This window comes from Micromys minutus (assembly GCF_963924665.1).
Source record: "Micromys minutus genome assembly, chromosome: 18".
NCBI classification, from domain to species: Eukaryota; Metazoa; Chordata; class Mammalia; order Rodentia; family Muridae; genus Micromys; species Micromys minutus.
Window position 1 is genome coordinate 49,951,663 of NC_137953.1, and position 13,769 is coordinate 49,965,431.

Sequence of the window (13,769 nt, forward strand, 5' to 3'; positions counted from 1 at the left end):
TATATGTTTCCCACTTTATTGGGCAATATTATGGAATGCTGCTTCACCTGTTTGTGTTCTCCTGGGAAACAGCTCCCACCTCCCCCTTCTGTTTCCCTGTCCACAGTCCTAGCTGGTCAAGGTCATCCAGACCCATTTCTCTCCACCCTCCCAGGCCTCAGGATTTCTGTTTGGCAGAGGCTGGGTTTCTCATGCAAGTTGATTTACTTTTCCAAGAGAATACTGAAGCTGGAAGATACTTAATACCTAGCTCTGGCATAGCTAGAGGGGTAGACACTGTGACACTCCAGTCCCTCCCTCCCAGTTCTTTCCATTGCACGGCAGCCAGGAATAACTCAGGCCTCGTGATTCTGTGAGTTCCTTTCCCAAGCCCTAAACCGAGCTCTGCCTCTCAGGAAAAAGGAAGATCATGTTTCCATGGCTCATAAAACACTAGTTTTCTAGCTCTTTTTACATTTTAGCCAATTTTAACAGACTCACCAAGTGAAACGTTATTTTCGGGGGCTTTCCACATTTGGTCTTCACAGTCGTAGACAATTGGCACTGCTTCTCAGCCAACTCTTGAATCTTTTCCACCCAGTTCCATCTTAGCAACAGAAGCAGCTGCTTGTACGCCTTGACCACCACCAAGAGCTCAGGCACTTCCTTAAGTTTTCCTGCCTATTTTTAGCTCTGTTCCTATTCTGGGTTTTCTTTGGCTTTATATAGCTGTCATCTGGTCGGCTGACCCACGCCTTTAGAAGAGAAGGCTACACTTGAGCCCTTCATTGAGAGACTGTTCTTTCCATCTTTAACCCATGTTCTCTTTTTGGTGCCTCTCTGGCTAAATTGATTCATGTAGCTGAAGCCAATAGAGGATCAGGGCACCATGCACGGGCCTCTGGGTAGGGCATTTGGGTCACAGAGACTGAGGGTCAGAGTGTTCTAATCCATCTACTGCCCTTGTGAGCAGCTCTACGGTCATTTGGGAGCAGAGGCCGTGGCTTCTCGTGCGGTGTTCAGCAGGAGGACCTGAGAAAACTGATTTACTCCAGTTTTTCAGGCACTGGCCTAAGCACAAGGCCTAGTTTCATTAAAGCGCCATATAATCACCATTCCTGTTTTACAAAAGAGGATGCCGAAACTTAAATCAATACTTTGCCCAAGGTCACCAGCCAGTGAAGATCAATATTCAAGTTTGGACCATCTGTTTCCAAAGTCTTACCATTGTCTTCTTCCCAACCAAGGTTCCACAAAAGACAAGATATATGCATGACAATATTTATATATTGCTACTTGAAAATAACCTAAACATCTGGTAACATTACAGAGGATAACTTGGAGACTATAAATTACTGAAGTCATCATTATAAGGAAAGGGCTCAGTGGCTAAAAGTGCTGCCTGATCTCAAGGAGGACCCAGGTTCAGTTCTCAGCACCCAGTGGTCCGTAACCCCAGCTCTAGAGAACCTGATACCCTCCTCTGGCCACCTCTCATACCAGGTATGCATGTGGTACATAAATACATGCAGGACAAACACTCATGCTGAAAATAGATCTAAAAAATATTGTAGTCAATTTTCAGGAGGTAGAGTCAGGTGTGGTGAGGGCAGTCTGTTTGACATAGTTCCAAGCTGGCCCTGCATATTGAAGTCTTGTCTTACAAAACAGAGCGGGCTGGAGAGACCGCTCAGTGGTTAGAGCACTGGCTGCTCTTCCAGAGGTCCTGAGTTCAAATCCCAACAACCACATGGTGGCTCATAACCACCTGTAATGGGATCTGATGCCCTCTTCTGATGTGTCTGAAGAGAACAACAGTGTGCTTACAAAGATAAGATAAATAAATAAACCTTTTAAAACAACAGAAACATCCAAAAAATCAAAGAACTATTATTGTAATGAAGACTATTCACATGATGAAATGACACTTGTACCACACCCTCTGTGTTTAAGTTGCTCCTTTTCTAATGTGGGACAAAAACAGATGTGAAACTTTCTTCTGTAGGTAACTGGACATCCAGGAAATGTGACTTATAAGAGAGTAAGTGGTTAGAAAACTTACCTTCATGAGGACCATAGCATCTGCCCACTTTCCAAAAAAACGTAGGTACTTAGCCCAGTTCAGACTCCATGTCGGGTTGGCCTTAGTGGCAAGCTACTGTAATACTAGCAGTACCCACAAGGACCACTAGGTGCCACAAGCGCTTCACCATGAACTCCAGCTTGCCTTTCAGACCACCACCACCACCACCACCGATCACTGGCACATAGGACTTCCTGAGCCACACTCCCCTTTCCAAAAGGCTCACCCTCATTTCTGCATCATTGTTTTGATTTTAGTTTTTGTTTTGAGAAAAGGTCTTAGTCTGTAGTCTTGTCTGGTCTGGAATTCTCTCAGTGGTTCTCAACCTTCTTAATGCTGAGGCTTTTAATACAGTTCCTTAGGTGGTGATTTTTGTCATAACTAGTTAATTTTGCTACTCTTTTGAATGGTAATGTAAATGTCAGTTTTCCAATAGTCTTACTTGACTCCTGTGAAAGAGTCACTTAACACACAGGTTGAGGACCACTGCTCCATTTAGACTAGATTGGCCTCCATGTGCCTCCCCAGTGCCGGCATTGAAGGCAGACACTACCTTTTCTAGTTCAGGACACTCCTGGAAGCTGAGGCCCCCTGCTCTGTACCACAGACTTGTCCAGTGATAGGAAAACGGCCAACATGGAGGTGGGTGCTCAGAGAGCAGGAACGAGAGCATGGTTTAATGAAGGTCCAGAGACGTGGAGGATGTCTTCCTTCAAGTTCAGGGCTAATCCCTTGTATTCAGCATTAGAGACATGAAGAAATGCCTAAAAGCCTGAAGACAAAAACACAACAGAAGGCAACCCATTGGCAGCACTGAAGTCGCTCCTCCCAAAGTGTCACCAGCACTTGGGCTGAGTCACTCCAAACCCCACCCACAAAGCTAACCCGAAACAAAACCTAGAGGCCATGTCCACAAGTCCAGGTTGCAGCTCAGGTCCGGCAGATGACCCTTTCCTTGTAAGCATTCCAGAGCATGTGACTGATGCTCATTAACCCTGATTCATGGCTGCACTGAACACAAAGAGGTCATTATTGTCCCTTGATCAAGAGGGGAAACTGAGGAATGGAGTGGGGAAGCAGCTTTGCCCCATTAGTCAGCGGTACCAGGTCATGAGTTCATCACCGCCCAGTCTGATGGTTGTCAAAATCAGAAGTAAACAGGGCAGAGAAGGGAGGGACTTCCTTTCAGTGCCCTTTCCATCCTGGAGAGCTAGAGAACTAGAGAAAGAGTGGCCTGACTCCCCTGCATTCCTCGCTAATGAACCTGAAGGTCAAAGTGGGAAGTGACAGCCAAGATCACACAGAGGCTGTGGCCCAGCCAGCCCAGAGTCCGTGGTGATCTGGCCATCTGGAATCAAATACTGGATGTACTTGTTATCAGTCTGTCTTCTGAGCCAGCTCCTCAGAGCCGCCGATTCTTTAAATGTAGAAGGGAAGTGGTAGTCAGTGCCTGTGTCGAAGGGCTGCTTGAGAGCTAAATGATGTTTGTTATGACGTTGCTAAGTAATCCTTAGCCACACACCTGGCCACTCGCGTTTCCAGGCTGCCGAAGGGTCAGGGGAAAGGAGTAAGTGTTGGGCTCAGGCAAAAACACCCAGAATTTTTTCTTTGTTCATCTTTGCTGCGGGTGGAGTTCTTTCCGACCGGGAGCTCTCCACCTTCAATTCAGCACAGGTGCTGGTTCTTCGGCTCTATGCCCAGCTTTAGAAGCACCGGGAAGCATCTTGAGCAACAAAACACAAGCTGAGATAACCACATTCTTGCCAGCCTCCTCCAGCCTTGCCTCGGGCCCAGCAGGGCCACCCTGAGGAGATGGCGCTAGGATGACAACAGGTGACCTAATTATAGGCCAGCGGGCTGGGCTGTGGGCACTGCTTGTTTGGCCGCACAGCTTACCTGAGTCATCTGTCCTGAAGCCACTTCAGCCTGGATCTGGACTAGCAGGCCACATGGAGTCTTGCACTGTCTGGTCAGCTGCAGCACTTCCTGCCTGTTTTCCCCTCAGAAAGCCAGCTGAGGCAGATTAGCACCACAGATGGAGCTTCCAACGGATCAAGGACCTGGCTGGACCCTGACCAGAGGCCAAAAGGCCTAGGGTACCGGAGGTGAACACAGAGCTGGGGTCCCAGAGACTGTGAAATCACTTCACAGGTCAAACTAAAAGGCAGAGAATAGAGTGAACAGGACAGTAGCTGCTTTCTTTCACCACACCAATCCATACCTCCATCCGCTCCCTGAACCTCACTGGTCCCTAGCCCTCCCACCCTCACCCCACACCCTCCCACCAGCTGTGATCTGGGCTCAGTTTCCAGAAGCTTAGCCCAGGGGGGTTTCAAAGTAAAATGAGGACCAGTATGAGTGCTGTTTCAAAAAATCAGTCTTAACATCACAATAGCAAAAAAACATGTTTTAAGTTGTTAAAAAATGAGAATAGGGCTGGAGAGATGGTTCAGTGGTTAAGATCGCTGACTGCACTTCCAGAGGTCCTGAGTTCAAATCCCAGCACCCACATGGCGGGATCTGATGCCTTCTTCTGGTGTGTCTGAAGACAGCAACAGTGTGCTCATATTTAATACATAAATCTTTTATAAAAAGAGAATAAATAACAAGAACGTTCCCAGCTCTTCAGACTCCATGTACTAGGGAAGCAAGAGTGTGGCAGGAGAAAAACTGGGGTCCCCTCTGTGAGTCTGGAGGGGAATGTTTGTGCCCTGAGGGGGTTTCCATAGCAGGACTCATCTGTACACCGATGGCAAGGGGAAACCTCAGAAGTCCAGAATGGAAAGCTGTGAGCCCAGACTTGGGAGGCAGAGGCAGGGGGATCAGGAGTTCAAGGTCAGCCTTGGAGAAGTGGCGAGTTTAAGGCTAGCATGGGCTACATGAGATCCTGCTTAAAACATGATAAGCCAAAGAGGCCGTGAGTGGGATAGAACAAGAGACAGGAAACGTGTGAGTGTTGTTTTGTTTTACTTCTGTGTTGGAGAGAGAGAGAGAGTGTGTGTGTGTGTGTGTGTGTGAGGCCAGAGGTCAGAGGTCTCCTGGAGCAGAGGTAACAGGAAGTGAGTGTAGTGACATAAGCCTGGAATTGATCGCAGGTCACCTGGAGGGTAATACTTGTTCTTATTTAGTCAAGGGTGTGCATGATTTGAGGCTCTGTCATGGGCCAAGCTGACCCTGACTCTGTCCATCTACCATTCAGTGGATCCCAGGGGACAAATGGAGGTTCTCAACAGTAGCCATCCCAGCAGCCCTTTTCTCTCGGCTAGTTTGTTGTTGTTTGTTTTTCCCATTTTATGTTTGTTTGTTTGTTTGTTTACTTTGAGACAGTGATTCTCTGTGTAGCCCTGGCTGTCCTGGAACTCACTCTGTAGACCCGGAGTTCTGGGACTAAAGGTGTACAGCCCTACCCTCCTTTTTTTTCTGACAGGGCCTGGCTGGCCTGCTGTGTAGACAAGGTGGGCTCATACTCAGATTCCCAAGTGCCGCTTCCCTGCTGTGTGTTTGGATATTTGAGGCAGGATCTCTTGTAGCCCAGGTCAGTGTCAAGCTTTCAATCCTCCTGCCTCTACCTTGCAAGTCCTGGGACCACAGGTATTGTACGTCATGCTTTGCTGAAGCAGTGTTTTAGTTCCTACTGAGGTAGGAGTGAAGCTCTCTGCTCTCCAGGAGAGCGGGGTGCCAGATCCTGACCGAGCTCCTTGCCTGGTCTCTCTCTGCAGCTGTCACATCATTAGACAGTTGGTGATACCCTCTGCCAGCTGAGTCCCTCACGCTATCACCCGTCATGAAGTAAGCTTCATTACAGACTGCCCCTGGGGAGGGAGAGGCGGGAGGGTGGAGGAAGACCTTGTTCTGGCCTTGCTGACTAGAGGGATGACCTCAGTGTCATAATGACTGGCTTTCTGGTTAAGCTGCCAACCTAGGTGCCTCCCCACTCTGGCCTTTAAGACAGCTCCACACAGGGTACTGTGTTGGTCAGAGGACAGCAGCAGCTGGACTCAGGAGATGGTCCAGCCTCAGCACTACCCCATTAAACAGGGCTTGGGATAGAACTCCCCAGAAAAGAATCTTTTTTTTTTTTTTTTTTTTTTTTTTTTTTTTTTAGGTTGGTCTAGACAGGGTTTCTCTGAGTAGCCCTGGCTGTGCTGGAACTAGCTCTGTAGACCGGGCTGGCTTCAAACTCAGAGATCTGCTTGTCTGTCACAAGTGCTAGGATTAAAGGTGTGATGGCCTGGCTCCGGGACAAACCTGGAACCCTGACTCAATCAGACTTTTATCAGAGCACTGAGTCTAAGTGTGACTTTGCACATGGAGACACTGTGTCAGTTTAGACAGTATGGTCGGCAGTGTATACCGTCCATACCTGTGATCTCCACACGGGTAACCCAATGAGCTCTGTGCAAGCCTAGAGATCTGAGGTCAGATCCCAGTAAGGGTTGCAGGGCACCTGCTCAGCCTTTGCTGTTTTGGTTTGGTTTGGTTTTGGGTTTTGTGATAAGCCATTCTGACTGGAAGCATCTGTGGAGGAAAGGGTTTACATCTCCATCTCTGAGGGAAGTCAGGCAGGAACTTGAGACAGGAACTGAAGCAGAGGTCATAAAGGACCACTGTTTACTGACTTGCTCTCCCTGGCTTGCTCAGCTGCTTTTATTATACAGCCCAGGCCCATCTGCCCCTGGATGACAGCATCCTCAGTGGGCTGGCCCTCCTCCATCAATTAGCAATCAAAAAATAAATATATCCGCACAGGCAGCCCACAGGCCAGTCCAATGACATCACTTCCTCAGATGAGAGTTCTCCCAGGTGTGTCAAGTTGACAAGCAAGATTAGCCAGCACACACTAACAACAAAACCAGGCTAAAGACTATGAGCCAAGAACAGAGAACAGGTACCTTGGAAAACAAAGACCCCAGGAAGAAAGCGCCAAGGAATCAGGCAGAGAAGCAATCCAACCTGAATTGGAGACATCTGAAGCTATACACCAGGGGGGACAGGCAGATGCCCTTTTCACTGAGACCAGGAGCTCTAGGCTCTTAAGACCCTGCCCCATTTTTGGACCACTGAACCAGCAACAACCAGGAGAGACTGCAGATTGTCACAGATGCCAGGACTGGCATTAATGGGGCTGAAGAGGTCATCAATTCTAGACATGAAAGATAAGCCTGTGAGAAACCTGATTTGTGCTCCTCCAACTACCCAAGCAGGAAGTTAGTGCCGTGGAGGTGACAGTGGGGACAGCCTGCCGTTGTTTCAAGCTCCTAACTCTCCTCAGCCTTGGAAGTGCTGAGATTACAAGAGCCACCATGCCTAACGAGCCTCAGCCCTTTGATAGTCTGAGGAATCCCAAACGGGGCTTTCCATGTGTTCTTGGATAACCCAATGATGGCCAGTCATCACGAGGCAGCTTACATCAGCCTCCCTAGCTCTAATTTTAGCTCGATCTGGCTGACTTTGTACACCCCCAAGCCACTGGGGCGTCAAAGCTGCCATGTTTCCAGAAGTTCCGAGAAGCCATGCCCCCTGTCTGTATGGTGATGACCCCTCCCCCATTTGGTGCCAAGCTTGTCAGTTGCCTCAAAACCATATGAGCACTTGGCCTAACATATGATCCTTAACTTACAAGGTATGTCCAGCCCACAACTAAGCGTCTCATGGACCTCAGAATAGCTACGAAAGAGACCAACACAGAATCGAAAAATTACTTAAAACATTAAAAGATTTTTTAAATTTATTTTTCTTTTATATGCGTCAGTGTTTTTCCTGCATGTATATCCGCATAAAGGTGTCCATTCTTAGACTCATAGACAGTGTGAGCTGCCATGTGGATGCTGGAATATGAGCCCTTTGGAAGAACAGCCAGTATTAGAGGCTGAACCATCTCTCCAGCCCTGAGATTTTTTTTTTCTTTTAATTTTGCAGCTCAATTTCCTGATTCATGGATGAACTTTATAGGCGACAGCCTGTCATAATGTCAAAATGCTGAGACACCTGAAACTGACCAGAGTGCACTGGGCGGCTCCCACTCAGGTCTCCCTCCTCGCCCGGTCTTTCAGCCCATTTCCTTTGGCACCTGAAAGCAGGTTTTGTTTTGTGGAGCCAGGGCAGGCACATGTCCCACCTCTATCTTAAGAAGCTGCTCACCCGTATTCCATAATCAGCAAATCAATCTCAATCTTTCCTCGAAACAAAGGAACTGGGTGTCCTAGAGGTAAATGGCAGTTTGTACTGGAACAGGATTCTGATGAGAAGTTTGTTTTGATCTTTGGGGCACATTGAGAACCTGAGAACTGAGTTTCTTCAGAGCATAGTGTCATCAGGGCACAAGGAAGAATAAGACAAACTGAGCGTGGAAAGAGGTGACTGTGTGAATGTGATAACCTTTGACCTCTCAGACCTCAGCTGCCTGGTTGGTCCTGTCTTCTGCATCCCTACACATAAGTGAGCATTCAGCACATGCCTGGCCCGGAAGGGGCCTTAGAAAGTGTTAATTATGTGAACAAATAATATGTTTACAGTTACCTGCAAGAGTTTGGGGGGCATGGCTGAGTTCCTGATGCAGCCCTGACACTGGATGGGAAATTCCATTCTCCTCACTTGAAGGAACTACTTTGAAGGGCTGGCGGTGTAGTTCAGTGGAACACTAAATGTTGACCATGTGCAAGGTACCAGGTCTGATCCTCAGGGATCTCCTGGTTACAGGCGTGTGTGGGACCACATCCATCTTTTTATATGGGGTCCTAGGATCAGCTCCAGGCTTGATGTTTGCACAGCAAGCACTCTCAACTAACAAGCCATTCTATGGTCCCCTGTATGGAACTTCACCACAAGGAAATTATATGTAAAGAGAAACAATTTTACCTTCAGAAACTAACAGCACACACTTTTCTGAACTACTTTACAAGGGAGCTAAATATATCCTTTTATACTTTATGCTTTCTTCAATTTTTCATGTATTTTTCTATTTTTACTCACATCTACTTACTTTCTTGACTGGAAGTGGAGTTTGGGGCCAGTCTGGATAATAGTGTAGCAAGGCTTTATCCAAAAACAACAAAACCAAACAACAAAGACCTCTTGATTGAACAAAGCCAGTCACAACTCTGGTTTACAGTCTTTTAAAAAGAAACTAGATTCATTATTTCTTTTCTTTCTTTTTTTTTTTGAAATTCTGCTTTTTTAAAGATTTATTTATTTACTTTATGTATATGAGCATATTGTACCTGTCTTCATCACAGATGGTTGTGAGCCACCATGTGGTTGCTGGGACTAGAACTCAGGACCTTTAGAAGAGCAGACAGTGCTCTTAACCACTGAGCCATCTCTCCAGCCCCTATTATTATTTATTTTCAAGACAGGGTTTTGATGTCTTGGAACTCTACAGACAAGACTGGCCTGAACTCACAGAGATCCCTTTGCCTCCCAAGTGCTGGGGTTAAAAGCGAGCATCACCAGGTCCAGCTTTCTGTTGGTTGTTTGTTTGTTTGTTTTTAGTGATTCATGTATATATTTTGCTTTCATGTCTGGTAAGGTCAGAAAAAAGCATATGATCATCTGGAACTAGAGTTAGGGTAGTTCTGAGCCACCACGGGGGTGTTGGGAATGGACCCAGGTGCTCTGTCAGAGCAGCAGGTCCTCTTACCCACTGAGATACCGCTCTAGCCCCAGGCTACAGGCTTTCATCCCACTACAGCCCCATCCTAACCCTGTGCAGTAGCAAAGGTCCTTCAAAGCATTTCCCGCACAGGGTAAGTCCAGGTCAGCGTGTCACATTTAGGTGTAACTGGTTATTTTAGTGTTCCCTGAGCCATAACCATTTCTCACTCACTTTTCTTGTTCTACATACAACCTTGTAAAGTTTTTTGTTAATTTTATGTGTAGAGGTGTTTTGTTTGCATGTGTCTGTGTATTATATGTGCGTGCCTAGTGCCTTAGGGTTCTGAGACCCCAAGGATTATAGATTGTTGTGAGTGCCACGTGGGTCCTCTGAACTCAGTCTGGGTCTTTGGGAAGAGCTGCCAGAACTCTTACTAGTGGCCATTGTCCCATCTCTCATGTGGTCTTTATAAATGCCAGTTGTTTTAAAGCATATCCCCAGTTTGGACCTGTATGTATGGCATTTCCTGGTGATTAGATTCTAAATATATTTTTTCTTATTTTGTTTTTAAACTGTATTTTAATTTTTTTATGTGGATGTGTGTCTGTGCTTGTCTATATTCAGGTACCTAAAGAGGCCTGAAGAGGCGTCAGCATCCCCTGGAGCTGGAGTTACAGGAAATTGTCAACCACCCAACCTGGCGCTGGGAATAGGATTCAGGTTCTCTGGACGGGCAGCAACTGTTTTTTCACATCTGAACCATCTCTCTAGGCCCTCCACAGGGTTTCTCTGTGACCCCTGGTTGTCCTGGGACTCGCTCTGTAGACCAGGCTGGACTGGAACAGATCCACGTGTGTCACCACTGCTGGGCAGATGAGCACATTTGTTGTTTTTTGAGAAAAGGTGTCATGGAGTTTAGGCTGGCCTCAAACTCAACATGTAACAAAGGATGACCCTGAACCTCCTTCCTCCTGGTCCTCACTTCCCAATCGCTGGGATTATAGACATGTATATTATGATCAATTAAAAAATAATTTATTTGTGTGTGTGCAGGTGAGAGGACTCTTTCTAAGACTGGTCCTCTCGCACCATGTGAGTTGCAGGAATTGAAATCAGATCTTCAGACTGGGCAGCAAGCACTTTTCACCTGCTAAGCCAACTCTCTGGTCCTTTTTCACCTTGTTTTGTTTTTGACAGAGTCTTGCTATCTAGCTCTGGCTGGTCTGGCACCTTTCTCTTGCTGGGATCACGTGAAGGTGTGAAGGTGTGAAGGTGTGAACCTCCATGCCCTAGCTAGATCACACTGTTGGCTGAACTAGTCATAAGTAACAGCATATCCTCATGAGATTCCACACACAGGGACATGTCATAATGAACACTCTGTTCGGTCACCATGTTGCCCTAATCACACCTACTCTGCTCTGATCTTGGAAGCTAAGCAGGGTCTACCCTGATTGGTACTAGAGTGGGAGATGCAGGTTTTGATCTCTTGGTTAAGATGTCTAATCTCCTCTCCCTGTTACTACCTGCCCTTTTGTAATTATTGGCAAATTAGTTTGAGACTACATGAGTGTCCCATTTCTTACCTGTGCCCCCTCCCTGATTCTGCATCCAATGGCCTTGATCAGTGTTTACTAAGATGTGTTTTTGTCGCTACTGCTACCTGTGGCCCAAAGCCTTCATACCAACATATCTTACAGAATGTTTGCTATGAAAAATATGCAGCCTGGTCCTTTTAAAGCAGAGCTCAAAGGATGTTTTTGCAACTTAAGTATGGCTAGGGAGGGGCTTGGTCCTTCACCTGCATGGTAACATTAGCTGTGGGTTTCTTTTCTTTCTTTCTTTCTTTTTTTTTTTAAAGATTCATTTATTTATTTTATGCAGTTGAGTACACTGTAGCTGTCCTCAGACACACCAGAAGAGGACATCAGATCTCATTACAGATGGTTGTGAGCCACCATGTGGTTGCTGGGAATTGAACTCAGGACCTCAGGAAGAGCAGTCAGTGCCCTTAACCATTGAGCTATTCCTCCAGCCCAGCTGTGGGTTTCTTGCTGGCTGTGGGCCCAGGACCTTGTGAGGACAGACAGGACTAGAGCATACTGAGGCTTCCCAGTGAGGACCTTGTCACCCTCTGACAAGCTGTTCTTTGTGCTCTGCCTAAGACTAATTACCTTTTCCCCTTTTCTAGCCCAGGCTTGTTTGGCTCTCCACCTTTTCTCACAGATTCCTGGACATTTCCACCTGGACCTCCTGTTGTCTCCTTGTCCCATTGTCTGTCTATGTTGTCATAGTTACAATGGTTACAAAGGCTGGAAGTGTACGCGACAACTTTTATATACCCGCTGAGTCATCTCTCCAGCCTTCTTTCCTTTTTTTTTTTTTCAGCAAGATCTCCCTGGATAGGTGTGGCTGGCCATGAACTCTCAATCCTCCTGCCTCAGCTTTTATTAGACAACTAATATTCCCAAAAACACTCAGCAGAGCCTCTATCTAGTGACTTTCTTTTACGTGTCCCAGTCCCTAGCTCACTGGTGTCTGTCCCCAACTGCAAAGCAGCTCCCAGCTCTGAGCTTCACAGGATTTACCTTCCAGTGGGGCAGGCACAATTCTGTCCCGCCACATGTCAGCTGACAACGCTATCCTACCACAGTGGCCAAAACATGTTGGGCTCTGGGGCTGGGCATCTGGTCTGTCTGTGATCTCAGTTCAGAAGGCTGAGTCAGGAGGATTGTCAGGAGTGCAGAGCTAGCTTGAGCTACATAGTATCAGGCTAGCCAAGACATTCTCTTTAAAAAGTAGATAAATAAATAAATAAATAAATAAATAAATAAATAAATAAATAAATAAAGTGGGCTCTGGTATCAAATTCCCTCTTGTCAATTCTGGCTTTGCTACTTGTTACTTTGTGACTTTCAGTGAATGACTAACTCTTTACCTCTTCCATAAAATGAGGGTTAATATTATTCATCTTACCAAGTTTGAGGTGGTAACTAAGTGATTGAGAACAGAAGGTGCTTGAGAATACAATATCACATGACCTAGAAATTATTTTTCCAAGTTTGTGCCAAAAAGCAATGAACACAGGACAGGGGTGTGGTGGCATATGGAACCCTAGCCTTTTGGGAGGCTGAGGCAGGGTGGTTGTGAGTTCCAGGCCAGCCTGGACTGCAAAGTGAGACCTTGCCTCTTAGGAACAACTCTGAGCATGGTGACACACTCTCCAAGTCTCAGAATTCAGACGGCAGAGGATCAGTTCGAGATCATCCTTAGCCATATAGTAAATTGGAGACCATCCTGTGTTATGAAGAAACCTGCCTTAAACACCCAGAAAGAAAGAAAACAAAATGTAAGTCTGAGGCAGGCCAGGAAAACCTGCCAATCAAAACAAGCCAGGCGTCTCGGGCCGCCATAGGGAGAGGAGCCACCGCTATGTCTGCGCATCTGCAATGGATGGTCGTTCAGAACTGCTCCAGTTTCTTGATCAAGAGGAATAAGCAGCCGTACAGCACGGAGCCCAATAACGTGAAGGCCCAAAACTCCTTCCGCTACAACGGGCTAATTCGGAGTGGAGCCCGCGGCTGATGACAAAGGGGTGGTTATGAGACGCAGATCCAGTCAGCGGAAACCTGCCACTTCTTACCTGAGGACCACCATCAGCGAGAATGTTCGGGCCACCCTCGGCAGCATCAGCACACGATCCGAAAGAACAAGTACCGCCATGACCTGCGTATGGGCCAGTGCCATCGAAGCCTGTGGCGGTGAAGAGGAAACCGACCTGCCCCACCAAGAGTTCCTGAGCCCCACACTCCACAAGCAGTCCACGGACTTGTTAAAAAAAGAAAAAAAAGAAAAAGCCAGACATGTTGTTTGAGACAGGGTCTCACTCTGGCTAGTCCTGACTGACCTGGAACTAAGAGATCCACCTGCCTCCGCCTCCTGAGTGCTAGGATTGAAGGCGTGAGTGAATACAGGTAGCCCCACAAATGTTAATGGGTATGACTGTGATCCCATTTATTTGAACAAGGGAGGGAGGGAGGAAGAGACAAAGAGAGGGAAGGAGGAAGAGAGAGGAAGGAAAGGAGGGACAGGGATGGGATGGGGGAGGGGGAC

The 13,769-nt window shown here is 46.9% G+C and overlaps 1 pseudogene across 1 annotated transcript; it reads left to right on the forward strand.

The window, feature by feature from the left end:
- Positions 1-13,088: 13,088 nt before the first annotated feature.
- LOC308432668 (large ribosomal subunit protein eL28-like) lies at positions 13,089-13,421 on the forward strand (annotated as a pseudogene). The gene has a single exon. The product of its transcript is annotated as a large ribosomal subunit protein eL28-like (transcript).
- Positions 13,422-13,769: the final 348 nt, after the last annotated feature.